Here is a 25441-nt window from a genome sequence, read left to right on the forward strand (position 1 = left end):
TGTCATTTTGTATGTCACTGTGACTCCCTTCTCTTATAATATGTATGTGCTCATGGGCATAGCAACGGGAGCGTGCTGAGTTAAGCTGGTCATGACTTCCCACATACATTGAATTTCAAGTGTTTTGTTGCGTTACATTTTTTTCAGTGAAAATATATATAGATATATATTTTTTTCTCCAAATAATTCGCCTACACTAGTCACATTATGTTATATGGGGTGGCTGCTGCTGTCAGCTACCCTTTTCACTACCTGGAGTGCTGTAGCATTGTCTGTTGGTGGCTCAGATTTGTTCTGAGCATTGTCCATCAGCTCACTTCACATCCGCACAAAAACACCGTCTTTCGGGTGGCCCCAGCCACCATTTGGGGTCGCCTATTCACTGACAAATCCCACGGTGTCCCTGATCTGCTTGCCAACGGCCCTGTACCCTGAAGGGCTGCTGCACACACTACCAAGCCCCACAATGCCTTTGGTTTTCTTTGGTGTCACCGATTCCATGGGGGCTGCCCATGGTCACCGCCGCAGCCCTGTATCTCCTGGTCTCTTCAGACGGCATCTTCGGTGTCATGGGGATGCCACCACTAGTCACTGCCATGCCCTCTGCTCTTCATGTGTCTTGTGGCACTACCCTCCCTCTTCATTCTACCTGAGTGGTGCAGAGAGCAGGCCGCACACTTCCTAGAGCTCCGGCCGGTGTGCTGGAGCTCTCTTCTTCTTGACCTGGGCAAACAGGACAAGGGCAGACTGCAACTTTCACTTCGCCACCACGCCCAACGTGACAGGGTGGACTTGAGCGCCCTCCTCCTCTTCAACTTCCTGGCCCCACCTGGCATATGCAGCACGGGAGGAAGCATGCTGGTTCGCCCAGTGCGGGCTGCCCCACGCGCACGGCCTGGACTGAGTTGCTCTCATCTTCATTCTGGACTGCCCATCATGTGTGGTCTGCGTCCTTTTAGGAGGGGCGCATCCCGTCTGTCGCCCTGACGGCCACTACAGCCGTCTTGGGCCCCGTACCTGGGCCGCTCCAGGCAGTCAGCACAGGGGTGTAGTAGATGCCAGACCACCCCGCACATGCATCCCGTTTGAGCAAGTCTTTAGGCCCTGAGGGGCAGCTCAAAGCGCTTCCCCCCAGAGAGCTGAGGTGCCTGGTGCCTCCTGGTTTTTTCTCTCCCCAACGGGTCCATTCTTCTAATATTTTTTCCTCGAATGTTCATTCTCCCGTGCCAGGCATATTCCTGGGTAGGAGAGCTCGGTCCTTTGTTCTTTTTTCTGTGGTTTTCTTTTTCCACATTCCATCCAGCCCCTTGGTGGACTGGATGTTTCAGTCCAGGTAAGTGTATCCATGTAAACAAAACACCAACATTAAATAAAGTATGTGTCCCTGCCTGTGTCTTTCAGTATGCAGATGTGATGCTTGGGTTTCTTTTCATAGGCTCATATATACTTACCTGCAGCTTTTTCTCTCTGTGACAGTGTGATCCCGGCTCGGGAGTGCTGCAAATGGCCAGGCTAGCTAGGTTAGGCGTGTGGGCCTCAAGCATCCATTGAGTGGCAGCTCCAAATCGTTCCGGTCCAATAACTCCCGTGAATCTTTTGGATTATTAACACACAATATTCCCTTTAGGATGAAAAGGTGATTTGAAAATGTTGCAACATAAATACTTTTACCCTGTCAGTTTGTTACTCATTTTTATCACCGCCAAAGGAGTTAAAGTCTGAGGCCCTACCAGGATTCTAACATATTACTTTCAGGTTACACACAGTCCTGTGTAACAGGTGCATTTGCTTACTGAGCTGTCTTATGGGGTAACAGTTAGAACTATTTGGCCGTCATTGTTAATTTCCTGCATGACTTTTCGTTTTGCCTTTTTTTGCTGAGAGAGAGCAATATTTTAACAGCTATTTTGTCATTTACGTGGATTCTCTTGCTATGACTCATTGCTTGGCTGCGAATGGAGATGTTAGTGTAATGAACTCATCGCTGTATTTACATTTAAGCTGTTCTTTCTTCCGTTCCCTCTTCCACTCACTTTGTACGCGGACTCGTTGGTTTTCCTGTGCGCCATAGCGCAGTCACAATGAATTCAACAAAACCTTTTGATGACAAATGCATAATTTATCTGTGATGGATTTTTTTTACAGTCATGAACGTTACACAGTCGAGCGCTGGTGTTTTTGTAAGTGAGAATTCCAGCGTTCCATACAGTCATTATGTGTGTGTAAAACGGCTTTTTGGCTTACTGCACAAAAACCCAGACTCATTTTAAAGTGGAAAAGGTCGCTTTAATGTGACAGGCCAAAGCTTACAATTAAACGCTTACCTGGCTCCATGGCCTTACAAACTAAAGAAATATTTTAAACAACCAATTAAATAAACATTTTCCATTTTTCCCCAACAATTAAATAAATAAATAACGCCATTTCCTCCCTAACTATCCCTTGGACCCTACCGTTTCCTTACCCCTTTTCCATGCGTCCTGCTTTCTCCCCGGGGCCATGCCCCTCCAGGCTCAATACCTGTTCCCCCGTGGTGGCCCGCTTGTACAAACACGCCACCCCATCCTTTCCCGTGTCATTCCCCCATTGTGCATCCCTCCCCCCACATCAAAAAGGGCCATGCCCCCGGAGCCCAGAACCACTTCAATACCCCTCAGATTCCCCTCTACACCAGTCTCCCCCTTCCTATGACCTGCAGACAGACTGACATGCCACATCAGCAACAGAAATTTACATCACAACTTCACTAATGCCCCGACCTGTCACACGAAACTACCAACCCAAGACTCCTTAACAGACCAAAAAAACCCATAAAAACTTGACCTGGCCCGTAAAAAAAACCCCACAGAACCCCAAGTACCATGGTTCCCCCCCTATTATAAAACGAGACCCCCGCCTTAACCAAAATAAAGGGGTGGGAGGGCGGGACAATCATCAAGTCCACCCGTCGCCTGCCTCCCGAACCTTCCCTGCCCTTAAATACCCTAAGGAGGCGCTCTGCCCCCCAGGGCCACTCGGTGGCCGTATGCAGCGCCAAAAACCTCCCCGGGACCCCCCTTTTGGCTTACTGCACAAAAACCCAGACTCATTTAAAAGTGGAAAAGGTTGCTTTAATGTGACAGGCCAAAACTTAAAATAATTAAATAACGCCATTTCCTTCCTAACTATCCCTTGGACCCTACCGTCTCCTTACCCCTTTTCCATGCGTCCCGCTTTCTCCTCGGGGCCATGCCCCTCCAGGCTCAATACCTGTTCCCCCGTGGTGGCCCGCTTGTGCAAACAGCGCCACCCCATCCTTTCCCGTGTCATTCCCCCATTGTGCTTCCATCCCCCCACATCAAAAGGGGCCATGCCCCCGGCACCAGAAAAACCCTCCCCCGAGGTGTTCTTTCTGCCCCACCCCTCCCACCAATTTTCCTACCTCCAACTCCTCAACCAATCTCCCAACAAAGAGCTCCAGTCTGCCAGATAATGATTGTTCCCCAAACCGGAAAGTTTTCCCATCCTCTCTAAATCTCATCAATCCTTTCTAAACCACCTCCCTACGGTCCAAAACCTGTACTGACACCGATGTACAACATTCTACCATCTCTCTGGTTAACCCCTTCCTTGCCTGCTCTATCGGACCCTCATTTTTCGCTCCCCTCCCAACTCTCTGTGGCAAACACTTAGTCCCCCCCTACAGTTGCCTGAGGCCACACTTGTCAGACCCCTAACAAAAAACCCTTTTTATTTTCCTAAGAAGGGCCACACTCGTATCCCTTACCAGATCATTTTCCCCACCAAGACTAATCCCCCCCAACTGGAGGCCTATATTTTTTCCCCAACCCCGCCAACATAGGAAGCGGCTGATCCCAGCCCAGCCCCCCAAACCCGGATCATCTTACCACAACATCTTATAGTTGCACCCCAGTTGCCTGACAACAACCGTTTTTTCAGCTTCTTACCCCCCACTTAACCCTAGAATGTCCCAAAACCAGATTTTTGACATCTGACCGTACCTCCTAGCCGCATCTGAAAAAGAAATTACAAAATCACTTACAAATCAACAACATCCTAATGAATGCAACACTCCTGCTACCTACTGAAAAATTGTTATAACGACATTCCGTTTGACCCGGTCCCTGGCATACCCTTTGTATCTCCCTTACTCCCAGCGTCCCAACCTGTTCACCTACTCCTCTGAATAGCCCAGCCTGCTACCATCAGATGCTGCACCCCTCCTAAAAGAATGAGTTACCAACCTCCTAACCTTTCCTGCACCACTAGTAACACCTTCCTCAGTACCCTATCCTTTCTGGCCATCTCCTTAACCCTCTCCGGAAACACCCAAGGTCCTCTCCTACCTGTCCCCCTATATTTCTCCCCTTTCACCTAACCTTTCCACAATACACCTAAACCCACTTAGCCCCCCCATTTTATCCCCTAAACTATTACCCTCCTGCTCACCCTTGCCCCCCCACCTTCCATCACCTTATTTATTTGGCCCTGCGTTGCCCCCCCTGCACCGGGGGCCCGCGTGAACCCCGTCCATGCAAGCCATTTACTTTCTTACTCCCCTCGCCACTGCACCAGGGGCCAACCTGCACCCCCGTACCTGCAGTCCCTTCCATATAACTAATCTTCAAGCTCCTTGCGACCATTACCCCTGTTTCCCACCTGCACCAGGGGCCCTAGTGCACCCTCGTCCATGCAGGCCCCTTTTCTGCCTTACTCCTCTCCACCGCTGCACCAGGGGCCAAACCTGCACCCCCGTCCATACAGACCAGTCCACATAAATTCCTCTTCCAGCACCTTGCTTCGTTGCTTCACTTTTTTCCCCCAGCTGCACCAGGGGCCCTAGTGCACCCCCGTCCATGCAGACCCATCTCATCACTTCCCCCTGCTGCACCAGAGGCGCTCCCGCACCTCCGTCCATGCAGCCTGAAGCTTACTCACCTTGTCGTGCGGCAAGCGTGAGGGCTTCACCGCCGTCAACCATGCCCTCCAAACGACGGCCACCACCCCCTTAACAATTTCCACACTTACACCCCCTGCGGCTCTCCCCTACCTTCGATTCTTCCTCCTCACCCCTCTCCTGCCCCCTTTAAACCGCCCCCAAAACCTTCATCAAACCATGTGCCCCCCCTTATCCGATAAACTGAGCCCGACCTACCAGCACACCCCAATTCACCTGGCATGCGGTCCTCCCCCCCACCTCCTTGCCCCGCTCCTCGCCCTGACCCACTGTCCCCTGCCTGAAAACAATCCGTAACCGGATGCCGACCCGCATACCTGCTGCACTCGTGTTTAAATTTGCACATCCACCTCGTGCATCCTCCTTTATTGAACGAACAACATGCTGTCGAGGTCTGTCCTCTGCCTCCTCCCCCTTCGCCCTCATGGGCGGGGCGACCAAGAAAGGGGCGGAAAGGCACAGGCAGCCCACTTGCTGTGTGCAATGTCGGAGCAGGCCTCGTTGGAGCCATCCATTGCAGCCAAAGATCCATGTCTATCTCCCCCCAGACCGCCTGACTGTCCTCCGCCATTCTCGCTCTGAATTCCTCATCATACTTTACCCAGGCAAAACCCCCAAAACTCGTGAAAGCCTTCCTAATGACGTCCATGTATTTAAGCAGGGCCATGCAATGCTTCGGGAATTTTTCACAATAAACACTGGCATAAATGATAAATGGCGACGTCCAATTCTCAATAGTCACCGGGACCCTTGGGCGCAAAGCCAGTTCCCTCTCTTCCTCCTTAGACCCCTCCTTCGCTTGCACTTCCCTATGGAGCAATTTAAAAACATCTACAAATTCCCCCGCCTGAATCTTCTCCCTGGTCGCTGCCATCAAGTGCGCCCCCAACGGTTTAGTTATCCCCATGTATGGCAATTTTTTCTCCTTGCCTTTCACTTCAACCTCCTTTCCTTTTTCAGCTTGCACCTCGAGCACCAATGGCTCCACCACCTTGTCCGTTTGGACCTCCACTGAGCAAACGCTCTTCTCAACCCCCAAGGCTCCAATGGCCTGCACACCAACTTCTTTCCCTACCCCTTGCAAACCAGCCCCTTCCTTTCCCGTCACCCCCATTTCGACCCCTCTCTGCCATGCAGATGACCATTCCCTTTCCTGCTCACCACTTTCCGCGCCGGCTGTCTACGGTCTGGCGTCCACACCGATGCTCCTCATCTCTCTTCGAGGGCTCCTGCTGCGGGGACAAAACATATCAGCAGACTCACCCAGCCAATAGTTCCCCCGACCTCTTGCCCCCGACCACCTTGCACCTGCTTTCCCAGATCCCACCTCAAACTTCTTCTCTCCTCCCCCCTTTCCCTTACCGCCCTATAACCTTCTACCTCCCATTGCCCCACATAATCCTCCAACCCCACTTCATCGCCCCTTAAATACCATTGCGGATGCAAGCTCATGCCCGAGTTCAGTTGATCTTCCTCTTGCGAGCCCGGGGCGTCCGCCCCGCCACTCCTTTGACGTCTTCTCGGCGGGGCCGCGGAAACCCCTGCCTGGTCCTCTTCTCTCGGGCAAGGGGTTCTGTCCTCCACCCTGGAATCCTCATCGCTAGGGGCCGTGCTGCTACCTCTACGCTCTCCTTCCGGTGACTGAGGAGGGGCCGTTCTAAAACCCTCTACCTCCACCTGACCAGCGGGGGCTGCGCTGCGCCCTCCGCCCTCACTCCTCCTACGCGGGGGGGGCGTTCCGCGCCCCACACTAACCTCCTCAATTGATGGGGACCTCTCCCTCCTTCTCCCACCTGCACTCTTCTGCAGGTATTTACCCCCTCCTCCCCTCTGCCCTGTCCCCCCGTTCTGTCCCCCCTCGCTGGCCCCACTCTGGTTCCTTTGAGCCACCTCCTTTTGAGCACACCCACCTTCCCTATGGCTGTCCTTCACTCCCTCCCTCAATGGCTGACCCCCGAAATCATTTCTCCCCCGGACACCCTCCTGTCTATCTCCCTTCTCAACTTCCTGCCCCTGGATTCCCACACCTCCCCTCTCCCCGCCGCCGGGGTGAAAGCCACCACTGCCGCGAGAGCCCCATCTGCCGCTGCTCTACGCTGCGTCCTACCGCCACTTATCTCCTCCTCCCCCGTGACCTCTCCACCAGTGACCTCCCCCACTGCCCCCTCCAACTGGGCCCTAGATGCCCTACTAATTATTTCCAAGGCCTCCCTCAGAGCCTTAGCATCCACCAGACCCTTCTTGCTGGCTCCTTGGCCCACCATACTGCACTACTAATCTGGTTGTGCACTACAATGTATGTAACCCCTTGAAAATTTACCTAGCAAAACCTAAGCCCCTGAGCCAAAACTACCCGTGGACCTATACCCCAATTGAACCGCTAACCAAGAACCTAGTAAATCAGCACTTCACCACACCCAAACGTTAATATGACTTCCCCAATAAAATGCTCCAAATGATTATTAATTAATAGAAATTTCTCTTATTTTTTTAAATTTTTTTTTAATTCCCTATAATTACCCCCTAAAATTACAGGCCAAGGCCCTGCAACCCCCTAACCCCATGACCTGGCAATAATGTGCCACCAGCCACAGAAAGCCCCCCCCAAAACCAGAGGCCCAACTAACAGGGGCCGAGATGCGCCCGTGTCACACTGCCCCCTGGCGGCATGTAAGCCCAACCGCACCTAAAAACAACAAATGGATGCGGCCCCTTTAATGGGAGCGCATTGCCCCCGCCGTCACGTGACAGCCACCGCGCGCAGCCTTCCTCCCTCACAGGCGAAACCACACGGGACCGGGAGCTCCCCTCTCACAACAACCCGTGTGCTTGATGGCACAGAACACAAATGCCCGCTGAACCCGCCCTCACTCCCAACGGCCCGCGTTTCCCTGCAACCTACCTAAACCCCCCCACTCCCTGCAGCACCGGCCGAAAAAGCCGCGTCACGATGACGCCTGCACACGGACCACGGGAACCAGAGCCTGACAAGTAAAAGGGGGTACCTTATCTATGGTACCCCCGGCTATAAACAATTCTGAAATTAAAAGATTTTTTTTTTTTATAGAACTAACTATGACTAATCTCCCCCAACTTGTAAAACCCTGTCCCTCTCACCTACGCTAACCTGCCACACCGAAGGCCCAGCTACTCAGGGAAGGCTCGGGAGCAGGCGACAGGACTGACAATCATCAAGTCCACCCGTCGCCTGCCTCCCGAACCTTCCCTTCCCTTAAATACCCTAAGGAGGTGCTCTGCCCCCCACGGCCACTCGCTGGCCATGTGCAGCGCCAAAAACCTCTGTGGGGGGAAACGCTTCATGTTCCCCCCGGTGCCCCCCTTCTGTGCATATTAATCCAGTGAGATTACCTCTCTTGCTACAGAGACATACCTGCAACTTGTAGTCACAGTGGCAAAATAGCCATTTATACTTCCAAACTCAGGCCCGTTGCCTCTGTTGTATGTATTCAATTCATGCGAATTCTTGTAACTCTCAGCAGTATCACTTCCGGGTAACGAGTGAAAGTGGCGGGTGGCTTGGAGTAGTGTATCCGAGCTCCTGGGGATACTTGTAGCAATGTTCAGGACCTTTTGAAGACAAGTATTTTCTGTTAAGTACTAAAGTACCAAATACCAGAGAGCTCTGCAGTGACAACATTTAAAACTCCATCTCGTGCTGTAGCTTTATGTTACTTTTGTTGGAATGGAATCCACGTAAAACTTCATACCCTGTATTACTGTGCCTATTAACAGGGCAGTGTGGAGTTGTCCGACACTCTTGATGGACCATTTATGTTTTCTACCAAACCATAGCATTAGGGGTGGCTAATCTCATGATAAATACCCTCCATTTACCCCCTTCGGTCTATCTTTAGGACTATATGTTAGCCATCAGAAAGAGTTTGAAGTCCTTGCTTGATGTTCTTTTACCAACTTGCACATCTTGGTGATGGTCCAGAGCTCCTAATAGGTAAAAGCCTTCTGTTATTTTTCACAGAATGAAATGCAGTTTTCTGGGTCTATCCACATGAAACAATATTAAAACAGTTTTGGTCTTTTTTTTGTTTAAGATTTCCAAATTTGGCGTGAAGATATGGTGAATTCTTATTGCCTGATTTTTACCATGGATTTCTTACCAGGTACTTGAACGTTTATGTTCTATAATGCAGTGTTCTCTAAGTCTAAGGTGACTCATTTTGTAGATCCTTGTAATAATTGGACTAAGACAGTCTCTCTCTCTTTTGTTTTTAGCTAAGGAGGTTTATGGCACTTCTATTGATTTCTAAGGAACACACACCTTCTTTACTTCTCAGCCGCTGAGGATTGTCCTGCATTGGATTACATCAGAAGGACAGAAACATGTTGTGCTATGTTTAAACACAGATTGATGTATTCATATTTAACTGTTTTTGTCCCAAGAAGATTTGTATTTAATTACTTTCTTGGGTCAGGTATGATTGTTGTTTTCACATTAAAGTGTCTGTGTTGTTATGATGTACAGATTCTTCATCATTTACTACATTTTAGTTTTGTATATTTGACAAATTAAAGTAATTTTGTATATTGTATAATTTGGATAGTTGTTGTACAAGTGCATATTTTCAGGACTGTGTTTAAAAGCAGGTCTAGAGACTTGGCACACGTCGTTCCTTTTATATAATGTCGTAATGTACAGTCCAGCAAATTACTACATATTCGTTGAGAATGTCGCTGAACGTATTGGACGCAACCATGAATTCGGTAGACTGTAAATTCAGTGGTATTTGGCAAATACTGCTGGATTTACAATTAGCACCAGCAGTCGTTGATTTAAACGACTGTACACGTACTTTTCAAATCCTACATTATTGATATGATATGGCATTTATAACGCGCCTATACACAAGTGTTTCAAGGCGTGAAAACTGGTTGGTTTTATTGGTTTTCCTAACTTCTGTCTTCCTCTTAAAACAGTTTCAATGCTTCCAGATATGGGCCTCTCAATAAAATATTTCATATTTCTGCTGGTAAAAATAGAAACAACTGATGTGGCATGCAACAGTTATCAAGATATGCAGGTTGCGGATAGCAATGGCCTGTTTACTTTCTGGTAATCTCCATTACTGTGAGTGCAAGCCTTTCTCGCCATAGTCCCTACTCTTTGAAGTGTGCCTTCTTGTGATCTTCTCAAAAGGACCTGTGACGCACCAAGATATCCAGTTTGATTCACAAGTGGTAGAACGCCACACTGGGTCTTGGGAGTGAGGGTTCTGAAGGACTTTGACGGTGCAGGGTCATCATGCTGCACGACGTTGTGCCGTGGTTTGCATGTAGCTGCTGCCTCGCAGTCTCTGGCAGACTGTCTCCTCTCCTCTCTCTGAATCCAGCACATAATGAGTCCCATTCACCCCTTTGCTGTTGTTAGGAAATATTTCTTAATTAAAGGTAATTTTCCTTCCATGTGGCAACCCCTAAACTTTTTTCTGTTGTTTTTCACCCTGATCTAGACTTTGCCAGAGAAGCGCAGCCTTCTGCCGCACTCATCTGGGCTTTCTCTCCATTCTTACGGGGAATCTGACATGCCCTTAAGACAGTCAGTACCGGGAAATGTTGTTTTCCGTAGTTCTTTTATCATGTTGCAGCTTTCGTGCAACATGACACAAGAGGGCACTGTAAGCTAAGTTACTGCTCTATTGGGTCTATAGTCACTCTACAGGCCCTAGACACTCTCTTGGGATTGTTAACGAGCGGTGCAAGTGAATCACGGACGGGACTGGTGGCAGCGATCGTTTCTTTGTGTTTTGAGCTCCTTTTGGCTGTTTAAGCGCGTTTCTCGCGCTTAGCCCGAAATGGTGGCCTGGCTTCCAAAATGGCCAGACCACGAGGCTCTTTGTCCTGCCCGCTGACCGTCTTGCCCCCTTCACCTTCCCCAGGTCGAGCCGACCCGGAGCCTTCCTTATTTGGGCATGTACTTTCCTGCGAAACACAGATGCTTTTGCGGGCTTCTACAGGCCTTGTGTGTGCCTCCAGGATGTGGGCTGGGATGTCTGGTCCCAATACACATCCTGGGTGCCAGAGAGTCTAGTGTGTCTTGAATGCCTGGGACCACCGTGGTCCGTGATAGTTCCACGTATGGTGTGAGTGTTTTGTGAGCAGATCTCCCATTGGGTCCTCTCCGTTTTGGCGCGAAGGGAACTCTGGATAAGAGGAGGCTGGAAACACCACTACCATGTCGATCTCCTGAGTTCTCACGAACAAGGGATACAGGAGCCAAGTATCCTGCAACTACGAGGCTGAACCGAGGAATTGCTGGTGACCCGCTGAAGGACTGCTCCTCTGCACTGCTGTCGCTCTGTGAAACCATTCTGCCTCTGATCGAACGAGAAGGCCTGTACTGGTACTTCGACCCTTTGGGATAGTGGGAACAACTATTCTCGGCATCTTCATCATCTCCTGCACGTAAGCCTTCGGAAGCGTCTCTGGGCCATCCAGTGGACTGACCAGCCTACACAGGAGTCTTGCTCTGTTACCGCCGTCAGGTTGTGTTGTATTCCGAGTCCTTAGCACTCTCACACGATTCGTACACTTGGCATTCCCAGGTCTGAAGTGAGAAGTGTACATTGGGCTGAAATACACACGGCCGCTCCGTTGCCCTGCTGTGGTAACAATCTGTGCGGGTTCACTGCGTTTGGGACATCCTCAACTCTAACTTTTGCTGCCGCGGAATCTACACGACGCCGAGACGTCCCCTGCTCGCATCTGAACCTGCCAGCACTGAAACTGACACGGAGAAGCCTGGGTCTGCCTGTATCGGGGACCGGTGACTAGCAACGCTAGGAACTGGTCGCCCTCCTGCAGTAGCCCGTAGCTTTTCCTCGCTGTGCTAAACAGCACACCTTTTTCGCACTCGCGCTCTGCTTCTGACCGCCAGTGGAGGCCGCGCTTGAGTAGCGGAGATCTGTTCGCCCTCCTTTGTTCACCACTCTGAACTGCCTGACTTCCTTGACGAGATTCCCCGTGGCCCATCGGCACCAGCATGTGCAGGTACTTTTGAGCACAAGGCTCCACTCTTCGTAGGGCTCGGACCTCCTTCTAGTTAGGTGGCCTCTGAAGGCGATCTGGGTCTAAACGATTACTTGCACTGCCTGTTTTCCTCCCCATCTAGGTGGTCTGCATATTTCGTGCTTCTAACTCTTTAGACCCTTCGGTAATTGTATATATATTGTATTTGATTGTGATGTGTTGGTTTACTTGAGTTTTATCGTGCTTCTTTACTATGGTCAATATTACAAAGGCCTTGTAATAAATGTGTCTATATTTTTAATATAACACCTGCTTGGAGTAATTTGTGAGTGTCCTTGCTTTGTGTGCTCATTGCGGGCTTTCAGTCACCCTCACCCCTCTTGAGACCTAGTCTTGACCGCCGCGATCTCTACCTTGATTGGTCTGGCTTGTCCAGAGTTTACCCTGTTCCAAGAAACTAGGCTGGCCTTCTGAACCTCTGCCCCTCCAGGACAGAGTTCAGAAATCCATCTTAACAGCTGTCTACGCTCCCTGCAACTCTTCATATTCCTTTTCGAAAGGTGGCCTTTAGTTTTCTCTGTGCTCTCTCCATCCATCCGCCTTGCACGGGAAATGCTGTCCCCCAGAACACTTCCATATGTATATGAAAAGCCCTCTCCAACTTCCTCCCCCAGCACACATCTTCGTTTCTAACCTGTAATCTGGCTTCAGGCTCCCCTCTTGGCCCCTCTCCCCGTGCCCCTCATGGTGTAGCTAATTTATGTTTTCTTGTTTTGCTTTTTTAGAAACCAGAAAGGTGTTTTATTTGTGGAACATAGCATTTTCGTCAGAACATAACCTTGTTGCAGTTGTTTGCTGTTGTTGCTGTCTTGAAGGTGCAGAGTTTAAACTGTTACCATGTCACATTATGATACATGTAGCACTCATTCAATTGAAGAAGCCAAAGCTAGAATGGTATTAGTTTTGAGTAACATATGAATTTACATATTTCCCAGGTTGTTGTATAATCTGGATGCAATAGTGTAACCCTTAAAACCCTTAAATTTGCATATATTTGCAGACATGCTAACATCAAATATCTAGGACTAAAAGACTCCCAATGGTAGCATTTTTTTTTAAACAGGACTGGACTACCATCTCCTGAATAAAATGGAGCAGGTTTGCAGGTATGTATGTTATGTTACTTGATCTATGTGTAGCATCCACTGCCATTGTTATGGCCTAAATGCGCTGTATAGTGAGTTGTTGGCTCAGCCCTATGGGCCCGGCCAGACCCACTGCCTTGGCTGTAGCTCGCACCTCTGCATCAGATCTTTGGCCCCCCACCTCTATTGACAGGTTGGCAGGTGAATTTGGAAGGTTGAAAGTGAGATAGCCCTACATGGTATGACCTGGGGCTCAAATGAACTATTTTTCATATAACCAATAAAGTTACTATTTACAAATGAAAGGACTGAAGTTACATGGGATAGAGTGAGACCCTGAATGTCTGAATCCTAGGATTAACAGGTGGTCAATGGATCTCAAACCAGAGAAATTCTATGGTACCGCATAAATAAAATTTCATCGCTGTAGATTCACATTATGAGTGTTTGGGCCTAGCCCCTATGATAATTGAGGATAGTAGAAATAAAGAAGGGATGACCCAAGGCCAGACCAAATGAAGACAAGGGCGAAGTGAAAAGATCCCAGGGGTATTGTCCCTGGTTATATCACTTTCAGGGCCACCGTCTCTCTTCACCTGGTTCTGCATGTTGCTGCCTCACCTCTCATACAGCTCGGATCACAACTCTTTGCTTTCTTGCCAGGCTTTTGAGCGTATCCTCATCATGTCTGATAACATTTGTTTCCATGTGTCACTGCCTCACAACTTGCACAGCTCTCTGCGTGGTTTTTGACTTTCTGAACAGGCTGTCGTGGGCATCCCCCTCACCTGGGAACAGTCCACTAGAAACTAGGTGCTCAAACCTAGTTCTTCAGCCAGCAACCTCCCATCTCTCATGGCTCTCTGCTCATCTCTTCACTTTGTGGCCAGGCTAAATTGAGGACGCACTTCATGCCCTCTCTCCTCCTCGACGTCGTCTTCAGGGGCAGCTTTGCACCATTGCCCCACTCGTGGCGTCATGTGATGATAGATATGGAAGAAAGAATCTTTTCTCCCCTGCCTTTACTTAGCAAATAGGAGAACCTCCTCACAATATGTATTAAATAGAGATATGTGTTCGAAACATCCTATGCAATAATATTTATACATACTAATGCCACACTGTTAATTGTTCCTCTTTATTGTGTACACACAATAGAATCATCACATATACTTTATTTTGGCGTTAAATCCATAAAAGCAGCTAATAAAACAGGTACAATGAATCCAAGAAGTTTAAAATTATATATTTTAAATGCCTTTGTTTTCTCTGACATATATGGGCTACTAATTTCCATTTCGTCCAAGGAGGAAGTTCTCACATTTATTCATTCTTTACATTTGGGAGACATTTAGGGCCTATAATGGTGTTGCCATTATAAAATGCTTCTGTGAATTAGGCCCTCAGTGTGTTATGCAATCAAAGAGTTTTACAGGTTGGCCCAGGCATGAAACCGATATTTAGGATTAAGAATATAAATGCTTCTACATTCCATAGAGCATGGTATCATTTTAATAGTAATTCACAAGTCGTTTCTAATGCCATCAGTTTATTAACAGTTGGCATACCTATAACCCATTGATCGATCCCTGCTTTGGCTTTGAACATAGCGGGTTTTTTGGTCAAGGTAATCAAGAATTATTAGGGCGATTTAGTTACTGCTACCTACATTTTCTTTTTCACTTGCCACGGTCCTCATATGTTCAGATCTTTTGTACCAAGCTGCCTTTTGTTCTCTGCCTTGATGCCAGTAAGCCTGAGATCCTTCTCATTGGGACATCTGCTCCATGTTTACCCCCCACTCTCTGGCTAGACGCCTTGGATCCTCTCCCCTCACCCACTTGTGAGGCAAGAAACCTTGCGATCATCTTTGACTCCTCGCTCTCCTTGTCTCCACACATGACAGACCTTGCCAAGCAGTCCAACTTTCAGCTCCACCTCCTCAGGAGTATTCTACCTTTCCTCACCTTCCCCCAGAAGCTCAACGTCTCCAGAGCCCTGGTTCTCCCTAGACTTTAATATTGCAATAGTCTCTTCCTTAACCTGCCTCTTTCCTCCCTTCGCCCCTTCAGCTAATACAGAATAGGACTGCAAGATTTATCCTTAGTCTGAAGCCCAGGGACCGCCTCTCTCCAGCCCTAAAATCTCTCCACTGGCACCCGGTGACCGCAAGGATCAAATTCAAGACTCTTTGCATCATTCACAAGGCTGTGTGGGACCTGGGAACTCTTTGCAACCAGCCTTCTCTCCTGAAATACCTCCCGGCCAGTCTTCTGGCTCCAACTCTTTGCAGGTCAAACGTTTCTCCAAGTAGAGAGTGGGAGTTAGATCCCTTTCCTCAGCTGACTCCTCCCTCTGGAACAACCTCCCTACCCACCCTCAGACTTGAGCTGGATCTTCTTAAGTTCCGGAAACTTCTCAAGACGTTCCTTTTCTCCTCTTGCTTCCCTCTGCCCCTCCCCTGCTAAACTCTCCATCTGCTGCTGCGACTGGGGCCTGGTCCCCTGAGAGTCATACATGGGCCAGACCTTCCCCTACCAGTCCAGCATCCTTTGCCAGCACTTGCCCTTGGGCTCCCTTTCCCGGTCTAGCTCAACAAGGTCCTCCATGCTCACCGCACTCATCCTCCTCTCCCCCTTTTCCCCTGGTGCTTACCACCTTGGCCCGCCAAGCACTTGACCCGCATGCCCCCGCACCGCCCACTTTGTCATGAACTTTCATGGTAGGATTGTCAAAAGGCCAATATAACAGTTTTTTGTTCTGCTTTTGTGATTCCCATGTCCCCCTCCCTCTCATCTTGTCTTGTGACGCCTGGAAGCACCTGTGTGTAGGCGCCATACAAATGTCCAATAAATAAAATTAAATAATGCTGGACTAAAAAAATCAGCAACTGCAAAAGCCTATATAATCTATGTAAATATCTTGCCCATGGGAAAGTAATTGCTCCCACTTTTGGCGACAATATTACAGGCTGCTCATGTCGCTTCATATATCAAATGAAGAAGTAAGTGCATTTAGTTATAGGTGTGCCCTGTAGTAATGATCTACAGAATGTGCAGGTGCCTTGCACATTTTATGACAGAAACTATATTACGCAATCGATGGCAAACTCATTTCATCCCATTCATAAGTGTGAAAGGGTTAGTCCTCCTAGCCAGCATTCCAACCTCTGATCTTCAGGTTACGCACAGATCTACACATCAGACGTATTTACTCACTAACCGATCTTATCAGGTAATCGGACAGGTATTCCCACAATATACATGTCTTGCGCAACTGGCCTGCTCGTTTTATTTTTGCCTCTATTTGCCTAGAAGGAGCAATATTTTAACAGCTATTTTGTGCTGTGAGTCACTGCTTGGCTGCGACTGGAGATGTTAGTTTAATCGACTCATCGTTGTGTGTACATTACAGCGGCTCCCCCTTTCGTACCCTCTCTTGCTCACTAAGCACTCCCTTGTTCTTTGTCTTCTTCACCCACCACAACATAGTCAGAATGTCTTCAGCTGAATCTTCTTCTGACAAACGCATGGTTTTTCTTTGATGGATGTTCTTACAGTCATGGACGTTACGCAGTCGAACGTGATAAATATTTAGGTTGTTTTTTTTTTTTGCAGGAGAGAATTCCAGTGTTCTGTACAGTCATTGTACTCGAAAAAGTGCCATGCTAAATATGTACAGTCTCTTTAGCCAGTGAGAAAATAGAATGCGTTAAGTGCTTGCCTTAAAAATATGTGTGCGTCTTGTATTCTCAATCCCAAAATAGCCCTTCATCCTTCCAAAGTCAACAAGCCAAGTACGGTTATTCATTCTCTTTAATTGTAGTTCAGTAACGTACTATGCAAAGAAAGTCACTTCTGAGTCCCAAGAGTGAAAGTGCGCGTGAGTTGCGCACATCCGAAGGGAGGAAAAATAGGGGCACAGAGGGGGATTGGTAATAGGATGAAAGGTTACAAGTCAAGATTACAAAACCAGTGATCAAGGCGACGAGGCCTTTCGAAACAATAGGAGTTTCAATGCTTTTAAGCGGTGTTATTTGGCCTTTACACAGGGGGCTGCACTGGCTTTCTATCCAAGCAGAATACTCTTTAGGACTGCATGCATTACCCATCAAGCAACCATCACCCCCACAGCTGCTTACCTAGCTGCAACCCCTTTAGCTCAGATGGGTCACACTTCCCGGGAAAGTGGTGTGCAAGGAAAAGAACAGGAATCCTACATTCACTTGCTACACCCCATCCTAGTGGATCATTCCAGTGGCATCCCTGACTGCGGCAAAGCTCTTGCAGTCGAGGAAGGAACTCATGAACCTAACTCTTCAGTCATTACTGACTGGCCAACTTGGCTCCTTGCGTTTCCACATCACAACTCGCCCCCAGGGTTGGTACATCCCATGCCACACAGTGAAACCCGCTCCCTTCTTACCTCTTATATTACCCTCGATGACATTATGCAGCGCTGTGTTGCTTCCAGACTGGTTTTGTGCTAAAGTACAAATACAAGTTATATTATTGCTTGAGTTTATTTGAAGTAGGATGGGGAAGATCCTGTCACATTAGCATTGATTACATCTTTTCGGCACGTTTGCCACACTTCCATGAGGCCCTATGGGTGTGCAGATAGGTTTAAATTGACTCCCTTCTTGGATTAGGAGGACATCTAAGTTTGGAAGGGTTTGGGCCATGGTGAAATCAGCTACAATAACACTGATTGCTGAATCCAATTGAATCAGTCTAGAAGCTATAAGTAAAAATCTGAAGATGTTATGCAGTCATCTGAGAAAGTGAAATACTTGCTGTGAAGATACAGTATGAAAGATGCCGGGTTGTATCTTATTATTGAGACAATCATTAACTCAGTTGGTAATAAGTGTGAGCGACCGAGCATATGGCGGGAGCACGAATTAACAAAGGGGAGTTCTGCAGGCTCTCACACTAGACACGTTGTTAAATAATGGGTCGAAATGGTCAATTTTCAGCACATTTTATGTGAATAACAGGGAAAAAAGCCACACAATCTGTTGTATACACCCGACAGACGCATCCTTTTGAAGCACTCTCCATTTCTTGCTCCCCTCTGTCACACCCTACCTCATTTATGCTCCCAGCACACAATCCCAACCTCCACACCCACTGGACTGACTTCACTACTAACAACCCCCCGCCCCTGCAACAACGTCCACCTTGGTGACTTCAATGTTTCAATTGTTTTTTTTATTTTACACATTAAAGATTCCTCTGGCTCTATCATTACTAATCCTTTTGGGATATTGGAGGTCTTTGAGAAATTCTATAACGATTTATATTCCCCAGAGACAACGGTCGCTAATGCTCGTCTTAAATCATTTTTTCATAACATTAGTAGATGTTCTTATCCTTTTCTAGATCTCAGTTGCTAGAAGGGGGCATCACTACTCAGGAAATGAATCAAGCCCTTAAGGAGTTCCGAAGGGGTAAGGCCAGGCCCAGATGGATTATCCATTGAGTTTTTAACACTTTTTCCGGTTCCTTAACTTCTAGACTTAAGACTTTATATTCCTGTTTTGTCCCCAACATCCAAAAAGTCTAAGAATGATGATGATGAACTCGATACATGTATGATACATCCATGACCAGAAAAAAGCAACACATGAGTCTCAAAACCACTGACACTGTGAAGAGAAGGGCAGTTCTATCGATACAGAGATGGGATGACAAGGTAAAACTACTCCTTCACAGTTTCTCCTTTAAATACAACTTTGGAAATCTGTAAGTGAAAAATGCCAGCTAGAGGTAACACGACAACCAAAACCACCACCACCATTTTCACTGTCAGATGACATGACAGCATTTTATGACTTGTCAACCCGGACAATGATCAACAGCATATTGCCACTTGCACTCTAAGCAATATAATTGTGTGCTGGGGGAAGCTTTGGACCAAATTGGGTACCACAGCTTTGTGGTCCCATATGATATGGCACCATGCACAGAATTGGGATGCCTACAGCAGACCTTACGGCAGACTCCCACCACAGCAGCCAATCACCTTACCACACCGAGCCCATAGGGTCACCCTAGAAAAAATTGTTGATGGTCAACAATGTTCTGGGTGCTGAGCCCCCACTCTATTTGTCTCACTGATATTATCCCTAAGCACCAGGTCAAAATGATGGCAGTGTTTTAATGTGGAGAAATGTTTAATTGATCAAATGACAAGTGTTCTTGCTAATCAACAACCTGGTGGTAAAGTTGTCTATGCACCCCTTGCTATATTCTGGTATAAGGACTATAGTTTCCATCGGTTGATGGGTAAAGTCGATCAGTACTGAGAAATTCCCAATTGACTCTACGTTTTCACACAAGACTGTACCAGAGTCCGGGGGCCAAAATGGCCACTTTACAAGGGACATGTGGATAGTGCATTGACCACATGGCTGTGACCAGAAACTGTGTGAATATGCCTTCTCCTGGCAGCGGAGAGGGCAAAAGTAATCTTAGAGGGAAGCAAGTGCATGCATTTTGGCACCAGACCCCCTTGTCTATGGAACGATTTGAAAGCAAAGGTCACAGGGGAGTTTGCATCTGGGTTGAGGTGGAGGTGTTGGTGCAGTGGCTAAGACCTTTGCATCCACAGCTTGGATGTATTGCTTTTAATAATTGTGCTGCCCCTTTAATTGGAAGCATCATGCATTTTCCTTGCTTTGCCCGTGTTCTTCACCTTGTGCTCACAAATTTAATCAGTAATTGGCAGCCTGCGATGGAAATGTCTACAGTGCCCAGAACATCAGCTTACACTTCTGCCAGGCCTACAGTGCAAGAAATTTGCCAAACAAACTGCAAGTGTGCCACAGGGGAATTACAGCGTTTCCGCCACTTGGAATATGTTGTTGATTCTGGCATTCCAAGTGGCGGAAAACGGTATTACCGTTTTGGTGGTATCCCGCTGGAATTACCGGCAGGATACCACCAAAACTGTAATGACCCCCATAGCCTCAAGGAAATATAACAGTGAATACTTCATGGTGTCATTCTCTACCCGCATATCAAGATCAAACTTTCAGCCAAATGAAAACTTAGCGGACCTAGCAGAACAACACGGAGTTAAAATGTGCAAAGATGCACTCATGCAGTGGCTGAAATGCAATTGTGTGAATAAGAGGCATGAAGCAAATGCAAGAACCACTGTGCTTAAACACCACCTCGGATATCGAGAATGTAGTCTTCATCATCATCAGGAAGTACAATGTTCTTTTCGCATATTTCACCTGACCCGCACTCCATGACCACTACTAACGGAATGTTAGGTATCGTCTGAGGGGTGAAAGCCTGTGGCATACACTACTCACACATTCACTAAGCCTCAATGCTAATTGATCTACAAGAACATAGAGTGGACCTTCAGCAGCTCAGAAGGTGAATGAATATACACTCTGTGCATCTTACATGGTTGAATATGATGATCCACTTCAGTGGTCCTTGTGACCAGCAACACTTGCGGCTTGCCATAGAATCCATTAGCATTCCCCCTGCCAAAGTACAGTCTGACTGAATGGTTAGTGCTCCTAAGGTTATTGAAGGAGAAGCCTTGTTATGCTCCATGTTGAACAATTAACATTCCTTAAAATAAACCAGCTCTTCATTGATGAGGCATCACCGGCACACCAGCTCTGGTGATGAAGACTGCACTGCTTAAAATGACACACCAAAAAGTAGAGCAGGGTTGTATAGTAAAACTTGTGGATGAGAAATTGATAGCTCAAGTGAATGATTTCTGGTGGACAGGTGTGACTACCATATCTAAAGTGCTACTACTGTTCTGAATATGCTTTCAAATATCACTCCTGCTATTTTAAATACACAGTAGCTCGGGGGTTGGGGAGAGATAGCTTTTAACAGTGCCAAGAGCTGCCTTTCTCCCTGCTAAATTTGTTGCGTTTTCCCCCACTACCTGCGACCCACCTAGATGGCAATTTTGTACATTCTCCTCTCTACCAGATGGCTGCGAACATGAGTACTGTTTCGGTACTCTCCACTGCCTGAAAGTCACCAAGATGAGCAGGGAGTTCTCTGCACTGCCCAAAAGCCACCAACATCAGAATTGTTCAGATTTCCCCTGCTCTGCTTCTTGAGATCTGCAAACTTGATATGATATGGCATTTATAACGCGCCTATGCACAATTGTTTCAAGGTGTGATGAGGCAAGGGGGGAACAGAGGGAAGAGAGAGACAATGATCCTACTAGGCCAGGTGACATTGAGATCATGCAAGTGCAGGGGGGAGGGGAGGCGGAAAAGTGCACTGGGAAAGGGGAGGGGACAGTGCAGTACATAGGATACCAGCAAGTAGATAGCAAAGAGATGCCAAAGTAATTCTAGAGGCATTGAATAAGAATAATCCAAGAAGCTTTTGGATGATAGTGAATGAATCGGAGAACCCACAAAAAGCTAGGCTAGCAAATATGGTGACTGAAGACCAATGGACAATCCACTTTGAACAGCTATTTAAAAAAAAGAAGGAAAACGCCACTTCACCAAGCCTGAGCGTAAGCCTGCCATGGGACCTAGTACTTGAACAGGAGGAGATCCAGAATACCATCCAAAAGATCAGCTCCTCAAGAGCGGCAGGGCCAGATGGGCTATCAAACGCAACCCTCAAAGAGAACATCGAAGAATGGTCAGTCTTTTGCAACATACTTTTCCAAAACATAATGAAAGAGGGCCGTATTCCAACAACATGGAAATTGGGAATTATAGTCCCAATTTATAAAAAGGGCGATCACACAAAACCAGCCAACTACCGGCCCATAGCCCTATTGGATGTGATAGGGAAAGTATTTGCTAGTCTACTTCTAAAACAGCTTACAAATTGGCTAAAGTCAAACAAGATCTTTGACGTACGGCAGACTGGCTTCGTCAAAAGCGTAGGATGCAGCCAAAATCTGCTGATCCTGAACCTGCTGAAAATAGATGCCCTCAAATTAGGTAACAAAATCTACCTGTCATTTATAGATTTAGCCAACGCCTTTGATGGTGTTGACTGAGAAACTCTGTGGACTAAATTGAAATCGAGAGGCTGTCCGCACATCCTAATTCATGCCATTAAAGAACTCTATTTGGAGACCCAGATACAGATTCGACTTGACAATGAGGGTCACCTTACCAAACCAATCAAAACAGAACGAGGAGTGAAGCAAGGGTGCCCACTGGGAGCGACACTTTTCAATTTCTATATTTCTGAGGTTGGAGCCATAGGCGGTAAGGGTTTACCGGTACCGGTAAGGGCACCGGTACCGGTAAACCCTTACTGCCTTACTACGAGTTCCCTTTGCGGGACCCGACCTTAACGGCTGGTTTTACCAGCCGTTAAAGTAGGGTGCCTCAAAGGGACCTCGGTGCTAATTACGGTACCGCAAGTTGCGGTACCATAATTAGCGCCTTCCCCATTCCCATTATGTGAATGGGGAAGGGCCTTGGTGAATGGGGAATTACCGCCCCCGCTCACCTTGGAGTAGGGCGGTAATTCCGCCATCCACCAAGGTGGACACGGTAAAATACCGGCGGCAACCATGGCACCAATGGCGCCATGGTTACCGCCTACTGTGTAATGAGGCCCATAGTGTCTTATCCCCCAAAACTAAATGGCAGATACATCAGCTGGATCCTCTATGCCAATGACATGGTCATTTTGGACCTAACACCTATCGGCCTCCAAAGAAAGCTAAATGCTCTAAAGAAGTTTATCGAGGACTTCGGTCTCGAGATTAACGTAGCAAAATCAGAGATACTTGTCCTCAAAAACAGAAGAGGTGGCCAATCAAAGACAAAAAAGCTGAGATGGTTTTTGGGGACTGAAGCCCTGCGCAAAGTTACTCAGACAAGATACTTGGGGACGCAGATAAATGCCAGCATTAACCACGACCCAATGATGAAGAAGATAGCAAGTAACTGTAAATAGCTAATAACACGAGGCTTAATCCTGCACAAAAAATATCGAAAATTCTCGTACATTCCAGTAATAAAGTTTTATCAGAGTAAGGTGACTCCTATCTTGACCTTTGGAGCGGAAAGTATGTTTGGTTGTGCCTCCGAGATTTGGTCCAGATGCGAAAGCAAGTTCTGGAAACACATTCTACAGCTACCGTTGAGTTTCCCCACAGCTTGTGTGTTATACAAGGTGGGGCTAACCACATTAAATGCAAGAATAATGTGGAACAAACTGGCACTATATAGGAAGACTCTAGAGGAAGCGGAACTAGCACCCTTTGAAGTCCTAATGGAGCCAAAAAAAATGCAAGAAGGCAAGTCAGCTTTCATCATGTGGAGGCAGCAATGCAAAGACATCTTGGCACAATTGACATCGGATGAAAAAACCCTTTGGGGTAACCCAAAAGCAGTAAAAAAAAATGCTGCAATTGGACTGGATCAAGACGGCGAAAAAAGATCGAACCATAAATGTATGGCCAATTCGCCGGTGGAAGCCAAAGGAGTTAATACAATCCCCAAATACATGGTCATCTGGCCATGCAAACACCTAAGAAAGCTGTACCTGAAATTCCAACTAAACTTATTAGAAACAAAGGAAATCCTGATTCAGAGAAGAATGATTCATGCTGAAAATACGATGTGCAGATTCTGCAACCAGAATGAAGAAAATTTAAAACATCTAGTCCTCTTCTGTCCACACTTAAGAGATATGAGAACATTGTTCCTGGGGAAGGAAATGGACAAATGTATGACCTATAGTAGTGAGGACTGGTGGTGCCAAATGCACAACAGTGATGGTAAAAAACAAATCCTAGCACTCACGACGTACTTAACAAATCTAATATCTAAATTGGAAGCAGAGGAGATCGCATTTAGTGAATAAGTTTACAGTATTGTACATAACATCCTCATTCCCATTCATGTCCTTTTTATCCTTTTTTTTTAATCATAATACGAGAATTTTAAGTATGTAAGTATTAATGGTTGTAGTAAGCTATGTTTCTATTTCAAAAGTTTTTTTTAAACTATATGAAATAAAATAAAAAATAAATAAATAATAAAGACAATAAATAAAAGTGCGGCTAGCAGGTGGTCAGTGCAAGGGTAAATGCAGACATCGGGTGTCAAGTGCTAGTAGGGGCTGTAGGGATACAAAAACAGACCCCGGTGCAAGGGAAGCCAACTTTCTGGGTTCTCCTCACTACCCAAGCAAGATGCAGAAAAAACATTTTTCTCATGGTCTCTCTGGTTATGGAGGGTTGGTCATGAATTAGGGGCAGAGAACAGACAAACAGGGAAACAAATCCATGTCACCAAGCATATATGTAGTGACCGTCAAGGGGAGGAGATTAATGGGCCAACATTATGCTGGGAAAGTGTGGGTGCCCCCAGGGGATGGAGTTTGAGGGCTGACTTAAATGCAATTACCTTGGCGGTCTTTATAAGATTGGTGGAGGCCCCACCATCCTTCACAAGGCATCATGGCCGTGCACCCAACTGGACGTCACCACCATTGGCTCTTTCGAAAACCTTTCCTGCCACTTCTCTCTCTCACCTTCATACACAATCACTTTTCACCTAATCTGCAGACCACCAAAGCCTAACCTCCTTCATTGATGACTTTACTGACTTGGTCATCAAGATGTCTCTCACGCATGCAAACATCTTCATCTGTGATTTTAACAACCCAGCACCAAGTCAATGAAAGAATCTCTCCACTGTTTACTCAAAACCCGGAACCTCACACCACACACACAAGATCCAACCCGCAGGAAAGGTAATATCCCTGAAATCATCATCACAGCCCTGTCCACCCTCCATCACAGCTCTCCAATCCTGTTCAACTGGTCATACCATCTGGCAATCCCCAGCTGGTGTATACTTTCTCTATATGTGGAAAAAAAGGCCTAAGTAAGGTGGGGCTTGGAAGGGGAGCTAACTACACCCTTCGCTGTTGAGAGGGGGTACGGCAGGGTTGTGTGTTGGCCCCCTTCTTTTCTGCCTTTGTATTGATGAACTAATAGAATAACTTGTAGATACCAGCCTGGACCCTACGAAATTGGGTCCAAACAGGTTTCTCTGCATTATTCTCGGCGGGTGATGTCGTAATCCCGGCTACATCCCCTATTGGTCTCAGACATAATTTAAAAGTCTACACTTGGTAATAAACACAGAGAAAACCAAGCAAACTATATTTAGGCTCTGCTTGTCCAAGAGACATACTCTAAAAATCGAGGTAGGAGGTAATACTTTGGAGCAGGTGAATATGTATGATTACCTTGGGATTACATTCTCAGAGAACCTTTCATGGTCTAACCAGCAAATAAAAGCAACAGCTACAATTGGTAAATATTGTGGGGGCATACATCGCTT

This window comes from Ambystoma mexicanum, chromosome 1p (genome assembly GCF_040938575.1).
Source record: "Ambystoma mexicanum isolate Mex_15411 chromosome 1p, UKY_AmexF1_1, whole genome shotgun sequence".
NCBI lineage: Eukaryota > Metazoa > Chordata > Amphibia > Caudata > Ambystomatidae > Ambystoma > Ambystoma mexicanum.